We start from the raw sequence: 10,446 nt of genomic DNA, 5'->3' as shown, positions 1-10,446 counted from the left end.
CCTCATGTAACTTGGGCTCTTCTGGCTGGAGTAACTTCTGTATTTAAATGGGGGGAACTCAAGCCGGGAAACTTCTCATATTACTTCTCACAACTTTGAAGAGCCTTATCTCTGGTTTTCTTCAGTGCCTGCTTTCACATCCAGTTTGACACATGGTAGCTGAGTTAATTCTGCTTGCATAATTGTAAGGCATAGCAACAGTTTCATCCAATGCATACTGTGATCAGCTAGTAAGGTATGTTCTTTATTGTGTCAAAACTTACAAGTATAATCACATAAGACACCAGAAGCAGTGTTGCAGCCGTGAAAAACTCAAACAAGCACATGACTTTTTGCAAGTAACATTGCATTGCAAACAAATGACTTTGTTGTCAACGCATTCTAACTCCGACCTTGTCGCATATCGACATTTGGTCATGGATCTTCCACATCCAGATAGAACGTGAAAGGTATCCTGGATGTGTTAGATGTTTGTCTTTGCCACGTAGGCTGTTGTGCGCAAGAGCAGCGTGTGCAAGAGCAGTGATTGACACATGTTAGAAACTCTTCCTGGCTCTGACTGGTTGGCATGGTGGATTCTTGCAACATCCGTCATGAGCACTAGCAGCTGATTTTCTTCTCAGATTCACTAACAAGACCACACCAATAGTATTTTCAGAATGATTTATTACATGTTATGGATGATGAGTAGTCATGACTGAGGAGGAGAGGGAAGAGGGATGAAGGGATGAGGGGTTGAGGGATGAAGGTTTGAGGGTCGAGGGATGAAGGGATGAGGGGATGAGGATGAAGGGATAATGGGATGAGGTTTGAGGGATGAAGGGATGAGGGTTGAGGGAAGGAGGGATGAGGGGGAGAAGGGGTGAAGGTATGAGAGGAGGAAAGAGGGTTATGGGTGGACGGACGGATGCTTGGTGGTTGGAACCAGGAAGTTGAGACTCTGGGTGGGGGAGCCGTCTCTTCAATCTCTATAGCCCCCGGTTCCTGTAATAACACAAAAGAGAGAAAAGAAAACAAAAAAGAAAGGGGGCTTGGGGGGGGGGGAGATGTGGAAACTGAGTCAGAGGAGTAGGAAACGGATGAGGTGTGCTTAAATACTTATTGAACGGAAATGGGATGTGTTCAAGTCTACTTCAAGTCTTAACCCACACTAGTTCTGTTTAAGCACTTATAGCTCTCCTTTCTACGACTTTCTCGCTAATCTCTTAGCTGTTGTTTGCACGTTACTAGCCTTGGTAGCCACATTAGCTTTAAAGTTAGCGATGGCTTCTCCCTCTGCTCTTTCTTGCTCGGTGTGCCAAATGTTCAGTTATGCCTCTGCCTCCTTTAGCGACAGTGGTAATTGTAACAAGTGTAGCTTATTTGCTGCGTTGGAGGCGAGGCTTAGTGAATTAGAAGCGCGGCTCCGCACCATGGAAAACCATTCAGTAGCTGCGGTAGTTAGCCAGCCCCCTGTAGCCGGTGCGGAGCCACATAGCATAGCCTTAGCCTCTGCTAACTGTCCTCCGGTAACTCCCGTTCAGCCGGGAGGTTGGGGTACGGTTCGCCAGAAGCACAGCTCCAAGCCGAAGCCCACGGCTCACCACCAGCCTGTTCACGTTTCCAACCGCTTTTCCCCACTCAGCGACACACCCGCTGAGGATAAAACTCTGGTTATTGGCAGCTCTATTCTGAGAAACGTGAAGTTAGCAACACCAGCGGCCATAGTCAAATGTATCCCTGGGGCCAGAGCGGGCGACATTGAATCTAACTTAAAACTGCTGGCTAAAGCTAAACGTAGATTCAGTAAGATTGTTATTCACGTCGGCGTCAATGACACCCGGTTACGCCAATTCGAGGTCACTAAAATTAATATTGCCTCAGTGTGTGAATATGCAAAAACGATGTCGGACTCTGTAGTTTTCTCTGGACCCCTCCCAAATCTGACCAGTGATAACATGTTTAGCCGCATGTCATCATTTAATCGCTGGCTGTCCAGGTGGTGTCCAGCAAACGATGTGGGTTTCATTAATAATTGGCAAACTTTCTGGGGAAAACCTGGTCTTATTAGGAGAGACGGCATTCATCCCACTTTGGATGGAGCTGCTCTCATTTCTAGGAACCTGGCAAACTTTATTAGTAATTTAAATCCCTGACAACCCAGAGTTGAGACCAGGACTCAGATTCGCAGTCCTATACGCCTCTCTGAGCTTCTAGTTCAGTTACCCAGCCATAGTTTTCATAGTTTTATACAAACGGTGTCTGTCCCCCGACCACCTAAATTATTTAAATCTAAAATTAAACAAAGAGGAGTTGTGCATAACAACCTCATAAAAATTAAAACCTCTTCTGTGACAGAAAGACAAAACAGGAGAATTAAACGCGGACTGTTAAATATCAGGTCTCTATCGTCTAAAGCAGTGTTAGTAAACGAATTAATATCAGATAATCATATTGATTTACTCAGTCTCACTGAAACCTGGCTGTGTCCAGATAAATATGTCAGTCTAAATGAGTCCACTCCTCCCAGTCATAATAATACCCACATTCCTCGAGGCAGCGGCCGAGGAGGGGGAGTTGCAGCCATTTTTAACTCTAGTCTGTTAATCAGCCCTAAACCTAAACTAGATTATAATTCATTTGAAAGCCTCGTTCTTAGTCTTTTACATCCGACCAGGAAAACCTAGACGCCACTTTTATTGTTTATAGTGTACCGTGCTCCTGGGCCGTATTCTGAATGTGTATCTGAATTCTCAGAGTTTTTATCCAGTTTAGTTCTTAAATCAGATAAAGTTATTGTAGGCGATTTTAACATTCATGTCGATGTTGATAATGACTCCCTGGCTACCGCGTTTATCTCAGTATTAGACTCCATTGGCTTCAGTCAGGGTGTACATGAACCCACTCACTGTTTTAACCATACCCTCGATCTAGTTCTGACGTATGGAATTGAAATTGATAATCTAAAAGTCTTTCCACAGAATCCCTATCGGATCATTATCTCATTACTTTTGATTTCTTTTACTCGATTACCGCCACTCAGCAACAGTTACTATACTAGATGTTTATCAGATAGTGCTGTCGCAAAATTTAAGGAAAAGATTACTCCGTCATTAAATTCAATACCAAGTCCCTCAGTAACAGAGGTTTCCTGTACCGACTTTGATCATTTTGTCGATAGCGCTGTAGGCTCGCTGCGAACAACACTTGACTCTGTAGCTCCTCTTAAAAAGAAGTTAAAAAAGCAAAGAAAGTTCGCTCCTTGGTATAACTCTCAAACCCGTAAGTTAAAACAAATATCGCGAAAATTTTGAAAAGGAATTACATTAACCAAACTGGAAGAATCTCTGCTTAATCTGGACAGACAGTCTCAAAACTTATAAGAGGGGCCTCTGCAATGCCAGAGCAAACTATTACTCAGCATTAATAGAAGACAATAAGAACAACCCCAGGTTTCTTTTCAGCACTGTAGCCAGGCTGACTGAGAGTCAAAGCTCTATTGAGCCTTGTATTCCTTTAGCCCTTAGCAGTAATGATTTTATGAGCTTTTTAATGACAAAATTCTAACTATTAGAGGCAAAATTCATGACCTCCTGTCCTCAGATAGTACCTATCAAACCTCAAACACAGCTGTAAAAATATATATTTAGATTGCTTCTCCCCAGTTTCTCTTCAAGAATTGACTGCATTGATTTCTTCATCTAAATCATCAACGTGTCTCTTAGACCCCATCCCAACTAGGCTACTTAAGGAGGTCTTTCCTTTAGTTAACACTCATATATTAGATATGATCAATATATCCTTATTAACAGGCTATGTACCACAGTCTTTTAAGGTAGCTGTAATTAAACCTCTACTAAAAAAGCCCACCCTGGATCCAGAGGTGTTAGCCAACTATAGACCAATATCTAATCTTCCCTTTATGTCAAAGATCCTTGAGAAAGTAGTCGCAGACCAGCTGTGTGATTTTCTCCATGATAATAATCTATTTGAGGAATTTCAGTCAGGATTTAGAGTGCATCATAGCACTGAGACAGCACTAGTTAAAATTACAAATGACCTTCTGATTGCTTCAGACAAAGGACTTGTCTCTGTACTTGTTTTATTAGATCTTAGTGCGACGTTTGACACAATTGACCATCAAATTCTACTGCAGAGACTGGATCACTTAATTGGCCTAAAAGGTTCTGCACTGAGCTGGTTTAAATCTTATTTATCTGATCGTTTTCAGTTTGTTCACGTTCATAATGAATCGTCCTTACGTACCAAAGTTTGTTTTGGAGTTCTGCAAGGTTCTGTGCTCGGACCAATCCTATTTACTCTATATATGCTTCCTTTTGGTAACATCATTAGAAATCACTCTATAAATTTCCATTGTTATGCGGATGATATACAGTTGTATTTATCGATGAAGCCAGAAGAAAGTAATCAATTAACTAAACTCCATAACTGCCTTAAAGACATAAAAACCTGGATGAGCACCAATTTCCTGATGTTAAATTCAGACAAAACTGAAGTTATTGTTCTTGGCCCCAAACAACTCAGAGACTCTTTATCTGATGACATAGTTTCTCTAGATGGCATTGCTCTGGCCTCTAGCACTACCGTAAGAAACCTCGGAGTAATATTTGATCAAGATTTGTCTTTTAATTCTCATTTAAAACAAACCTCACGGACTGCATTTTTTCATCTGCGTAATATTGCGAAAATTAGGCCTATCCTGACCCGAAAAGATGCAGAAAAATTGGTCCACGCTTTTGTTACCTCAAGGCTGGATTACTGTAACTCTCTATTATCAGGTAGCTCTAGTAAGTCCTTAAAACTCTCCAGCTAATTCAGAATGCAGCAGCACGTGTACTAACAGGAACTAAGAAACGAGATCATATTTCTCCTGTTTTAGCTTCTCTGCACTGGCTCCATGTAAAATCCAGAATTGAATTTAAAATCCTACTGTTAACTTATAAAGCTCTAAATGGTCAAGCTCCGTCATATCTTAGAGAGCTCATAGTGCCATATTATCCCACCAGAACACTGCGCTCTGAGAACGCAGGGTTACTTGTGGTCCCCAAAGTCTCCAAAAGTAGATCAGGAGCCAGAGCCTTCAGCTATCAGGCTCCTCTCCTGTGGAATCATCTTCCTGTTACGGTCCGGGAGGCAGACACCGTCTTCACATTTAAGACTAGACTTAAGACTTTCCTCTTTGATAAAGCTTATAGTTAGGGCTGGCTCAGGCTTGCCCTGTACCAGCCCCTAGTTAGGCTGACTTAGGCCTAGTCTGCCGGAGGACCCCCCTATAATACACCGGGCACCTTCTCTCCTTCTCTCTCTCTCTCTCTCTCTCTCTCTCTCGTATTCTATTACTGCATCTTGCTAACTCGGCCATTCTGGATGTCACTAACTCGGCTTCTTCTCCGGAGCCTTTGTGTTCCACTGTCTCTCAGATTAACTCATATCGCAGCGGTGCCTGGACAGCGTGACGTGTGTGGTTGTGCTGCTGTCGTGGTCCTGCCAGATGCCTCCTGCTGCTGCCATCATTAGTCATTAGTCATACTTCTACTGTTATTATACACATATGACTATTGTCACACTTGTATACTGCCAGATATTAATACATACTTTCAACATATTGTACCACAGTAGCCAGAACTATAACTATAATATTATTACTTTCAATAATGTTGTAAGCTACTGTCATTACCTGCATCTCTCTCTCTCTCTCTCTCTCTCTCTCTCTCTCTCTCTCTTTCTCTTTCTCATTGTGTCATGTGGAGTACTGTTAATTTGTTATGCTGATCTGTTCTGTACGACATCTATTGCACGTCTGTCCGTCCTGGAAGAGGGATCCCTCCTCAGTTGCTCTTCCTGAGGTTTCTACCGTTTTTTTTCCCCGTTAAAGGGGTTTTTTTGGGGGAGTTTTTCCTTATCCGCTGCGAGGGTCATAAGGACAGAGGGATGTCGTATGCTGTAAAGCCCTGTGAGGCAAATTGTGATTTGTGATATTGGGCTTTATAAATAAAATTGAATTGAATTGAAATTGAAGGCGTGGTCTTGTTCCTGAATTTAGGTATAAAACTTCATTTAGTCTCATGTACATAAGCCAGGATACAGCAGCAGTTTCAGCAAATGTGACAAAAATTATTTTTAAAGAAAGTTACCTCTTGCACCTTTAAATCATCCTATATTGAACAATAAAACATGAAATTCACATATATAGCTTATGGTAATGTCACTGTGTGCACACAGATCTTTGACATTTAAACTCTACATAAGTACACTGTAATTGTTCTTCATCTTTTCATATTAAAATTCAAAACTTGAACTGACCATCTTTCTACATACACAAGGAACAATTTACGCCGAGCATCATGAATGTAACACTGATTAAAAGAAACTACACGCCACCAGCACCATTCAGCCACAACATTAAGCATCTTCTGCAGATCTTTTCCTTTCTCCGCAAGTCAGGTCGTCGTCTCATCACCAACATACAGTCTGATTAGCTGTGGCAGCGCAGTTTAAATTATAATCACTCATTTAGCTGGGTTTGTCATCAGTAATGATAGATTGCCACTTCTTTGCTCTTGGTAAACATACTGTACGTCAGAGCTAAAGAGAAATAACTGCAGTCATTATCGTGTGTTTCATGGTAAATCCAATCATGTCATTTCCAGTAACATTTCTCGGGCAGTCGCAGTGCAACTGCTGTCTGACAAATAAATGATAATTTTTCAGCTTTGCAGGTTTGAGATCTCACTTTTGATCTGTGGACATTCAAGTATTGGTGTTTCTTTTATCTGCTTTTTTTGTTTTTGGAATTGATCCAAATTGAATCATCTTCATGGCTGATTACTCAACAGCAAACTACCATAATCAGTGTTAATGCGATTCATTCTCATCTTAATTGAAGAACAGATTTGCTCTTTTCCAACACAATAGATTCACATTATTCTCAACAGCAATCAAGAATAGTTTGATAAATCAACTGTCTTGCAAATTAATGTTTGAGTGTGTGGCAATAGATAGGCTGCCTGCTGGAGCACACTACAGCAGCATTCCCCTGAGGGAGGACAGCTGACTGACTGTACAGCAGGCTCAATGGCAGCGAAACTGCCTCCAGTCATCACGTCTCAGTTATTGTGCCAGTAAATCAGATGTGCAAGGCATAATGTCTGAACCATATACAGACGTTATCTGTTCCAGTAATAGCATGGTGGCAATTTATCCAGGGAGAAGATGCAGTAGCTGTAGTGGGCAGTGACAGTGGGCTTTCAGAGTCAAGTTTACATCACCTGGTCGTGGTGTGATGCATTTGATTTCGAGAAGACTCCTTGGTAAACCCATTTTACACATAGGGGACAAGATGTATGGTGTTTAATCATAAAATACAACACAATTCACCTGAGTCTTTTAAACTGAATTTGCACTAATACCAAAACAGTTCATTTTGTGTTTTCATCTTATTTTTATCACCCTTCATTCCTTGTTCTCACTTGCATCTGTCATTTAAGTTTTGATTTTCCTGGTAAAACACTGTGTAACTTTGTTAGGGAAAGTGCCAGAGATGTCTTCCTGTATCGGCGTCATTGATCGCCTACACACAGGAACAAAAGGACAGGAAGAATAAGATGAGTCATTAAATATGGATGAACAAGAGGAAACAGAAGGATGGACTGCTTCATTTTTATTGTCCATCAAGTCCTGTTGGACTTACTGTACATTCTAGCATGAAACCACATAATAGAGATTGTTATGGGGACAGTGCATCCAGTATATGTTAGTGGCTTTTCATGTTTTCTGTACCGGCGTAAAAAGTTTTAAAACAGAATAGCCAAACTAATTTTAGCTTGCAGTGCAGTTGTGAAGTGGGGTTCATCTTTTGAGATAACCTCAGAAGACTGGAGCCGTGGGCCGATAAAATGTGCAAAGGCAGATAAAGAGGAAAGCATTTTTAATCAGTGACAGCATTGTGCTGCCTGTATCCTCTGAAACACGACACTGTGGAATCCACTGTGGTTGGCGTCTGGCCATAGAAAGCCCCTGTCTGCAGGCTCTTACAGAAATAGCTATACATTCCACCCTGCTTCAGTCTAAACATGCTGCAGTGTTGCAGCTGTTATCAGTCTTTTAAAGATGACACAGTAAAGTTTCCAAGCTCTGGTTGTTAATCTGACACACAATGAATAAACAGCAGCTGGATGATGAATTCTCCATGCTAGCTTTATTTTAACTTCAGTAATTACGCATTTCTCTTCTCATCAAACTCTGCATCATTGTTAAAGGGACAGTTCACCCCAAAATCAAAATCCATGTTTTCCTCTTACCTGTCGTGCTATTTGTAAATCTAGAGTGATTTGGTGTGAGTTGCCAAGTGTTGGAGATTTGTCTGCTTTTTCTCCAATAAAATGGAACTAGATGGTACTTGACTTGTGGAGCTCAAAGCACCAAAAATGAATACATTTGAAAAACTAAACAGCAATATCTCCTTCCAGAAATCATGACCCGGTTACGCAAGATAATCCACAGACCACAGACCTTGATGTGAACAGTTTCATTTAGCAACTGTTTTATTTCTACCGAGCTACGCCCGCCAAACATAGCACTATGCAGAAGGCAGTGTGCATCTACCTGTGCTTGTGACAGCGTGAGATCTGATGAACTGAAACATTGGTTAGCTCTGTGGTGCGAGCTGAGCTTGCAGTAGATGCACACTTCCCTCTGCGCTGAGATGCGGTTGGCAGGTGCAGTTCAGCAGAAAGACAATATTTTCTATATGAAGCTGCTCACAACAAGGACGGTGGATTATCTTGAGTAACCTTTTATTTGTTGAAGGACACAGTATTTTAAATGTATGTTTTTTGGTGCTTTGAGCGCCGATTGCCATCTAGTTCTATTATATTCAAAAGAAGGCAGACATCTCTATGATCAATATCTTACCAAAACAATATAGATCGATAAATAGCACTACAGGTAAGAGGAGAAATATGTAGTTTTGATCTGAGGTCGAACTATCCCTTTAAGTACTTTCTATCTGTCTAAGTGTTGCCTGTGATCTCTCTTGACCCACAGCTTAATATTTCAACCACAGGATGTGAATGCAAGGGAGGATGCTCAGTGTCATTGTTGTAGTACTAGAGATTGCCCTTGGTCTCAAGAACACTTTCGGTCTCACTTTGCACTCGAAAGCATTTTTACTCTTATCTCGGTCTCAGACAAAGAGGATTTGGGACTTTATTTAAAGACTGGTCAAGACCACAACGGGGATATCACCAAAGTGCTTGTTGAATAAAAATTAAGTTGATATTAGTGTTTTTTTGTTGCTTGCTCATAGACAACAAAGTAAAAATTACCATACACAACCCCCCTCTACAATGCCCTTTCATTTTATCAAGACATTTCTTATGGCACACTTTCATATCACACTCATATATAGGCCTACAGCATGACAGTAAAATGATTTTTTATTTATTTTCTGTGGGTGTTTTTATGGGAATGTGGAGCTTTCAGGTCAATTTGAGGAGCTCCTATGCTTTTCATGTTCCTTGTTTAATCAAAGTGTGTCATGCAGTGTGGGACTCTGGTCTGGTTTGTGTCTTGTATTCAACCCTTCAAAGTCTTGATACACTGGTCTCGGTCATGACTTGGTCTCAGTTTAGGAAGTCTTGACTACAACACTGCTCTGTGTGTTGTGTCTCTGGAATGTTGTTATCCTCATTTGCTGTGTGTAAATCAGGATAAAGAGCTTCACTGTCTGTGACTGTGTTTTTGACTGGGGTCTTGCTGTGAGCTCAGCGGCCCTTGAGGGGTGAGGTCAACTCTCCCATTGCTGTTTAGGACACTTCAAGAAGTCTAACTGTTCCAAATGATGTTGCCCATTGTTAATTTTCTTCTGTGTTTTTGAGAGCTCTCATTTTTCATACAAGAAATTACACGGTGTGATGTTTTTTCTGAAAAATACCGGCTGGACACAGCTTTAATTCATGAGATACCCTCTAACTGCTTCAATAGGAAATATCAAATCTAAATGACATTTGTGAGGGAAATTCTCCTCTCTGAAGAAGTGACTGACTCAGTATGAGGAATCAGGTCTCTTTAATACATGCAGCATGGAGAGAAGACCTAAATGTTCCCTTGGGTACAGACTTTAATACCCCACTGAAGCTCCAACCCCCAATTCACAACCAAGAACTGCCCTCGTAAAGATTGCCCCCAATAAAACAGCTTCACCAATACAGGAAGCTTCCCCCAACCAGACAAAAATACATGCCTGAATCTTGTTTGTGGTGGGCATTAACATTGAGTTCATGATTTAAACTAGAAAGTTTTAAAGTCATTTTGTAATTTTGTAGCATATATCACACAGAAATAATAATCTATTTACATTGCCCCTTTCATACAAGAAATGCAGCACAAAGATGCTTTATAATAAGGGAATTATAAGCACTGAGTGCTTCACATGAAAATAGACAG

Source organism: Epinephelus fuscoguttatus, linkage group LG5, assembly GCF_011397635.1.
Source record: "Epinephelus fuscoguttatus linkage group LG5, E.fuscoguttatus.final_Chr_v1".
In the NCBI taxonomy this organism is placed as follows: domain Eukaryota; kingdom Metazoa; phylum Chordata; class Actinopteri; order Perciformes; family Serranidae; genus Epinephelus; species Epinephelus fuscoguttatus.
This window is presented reverse-complemented; position numbering follows the sequence as displayed.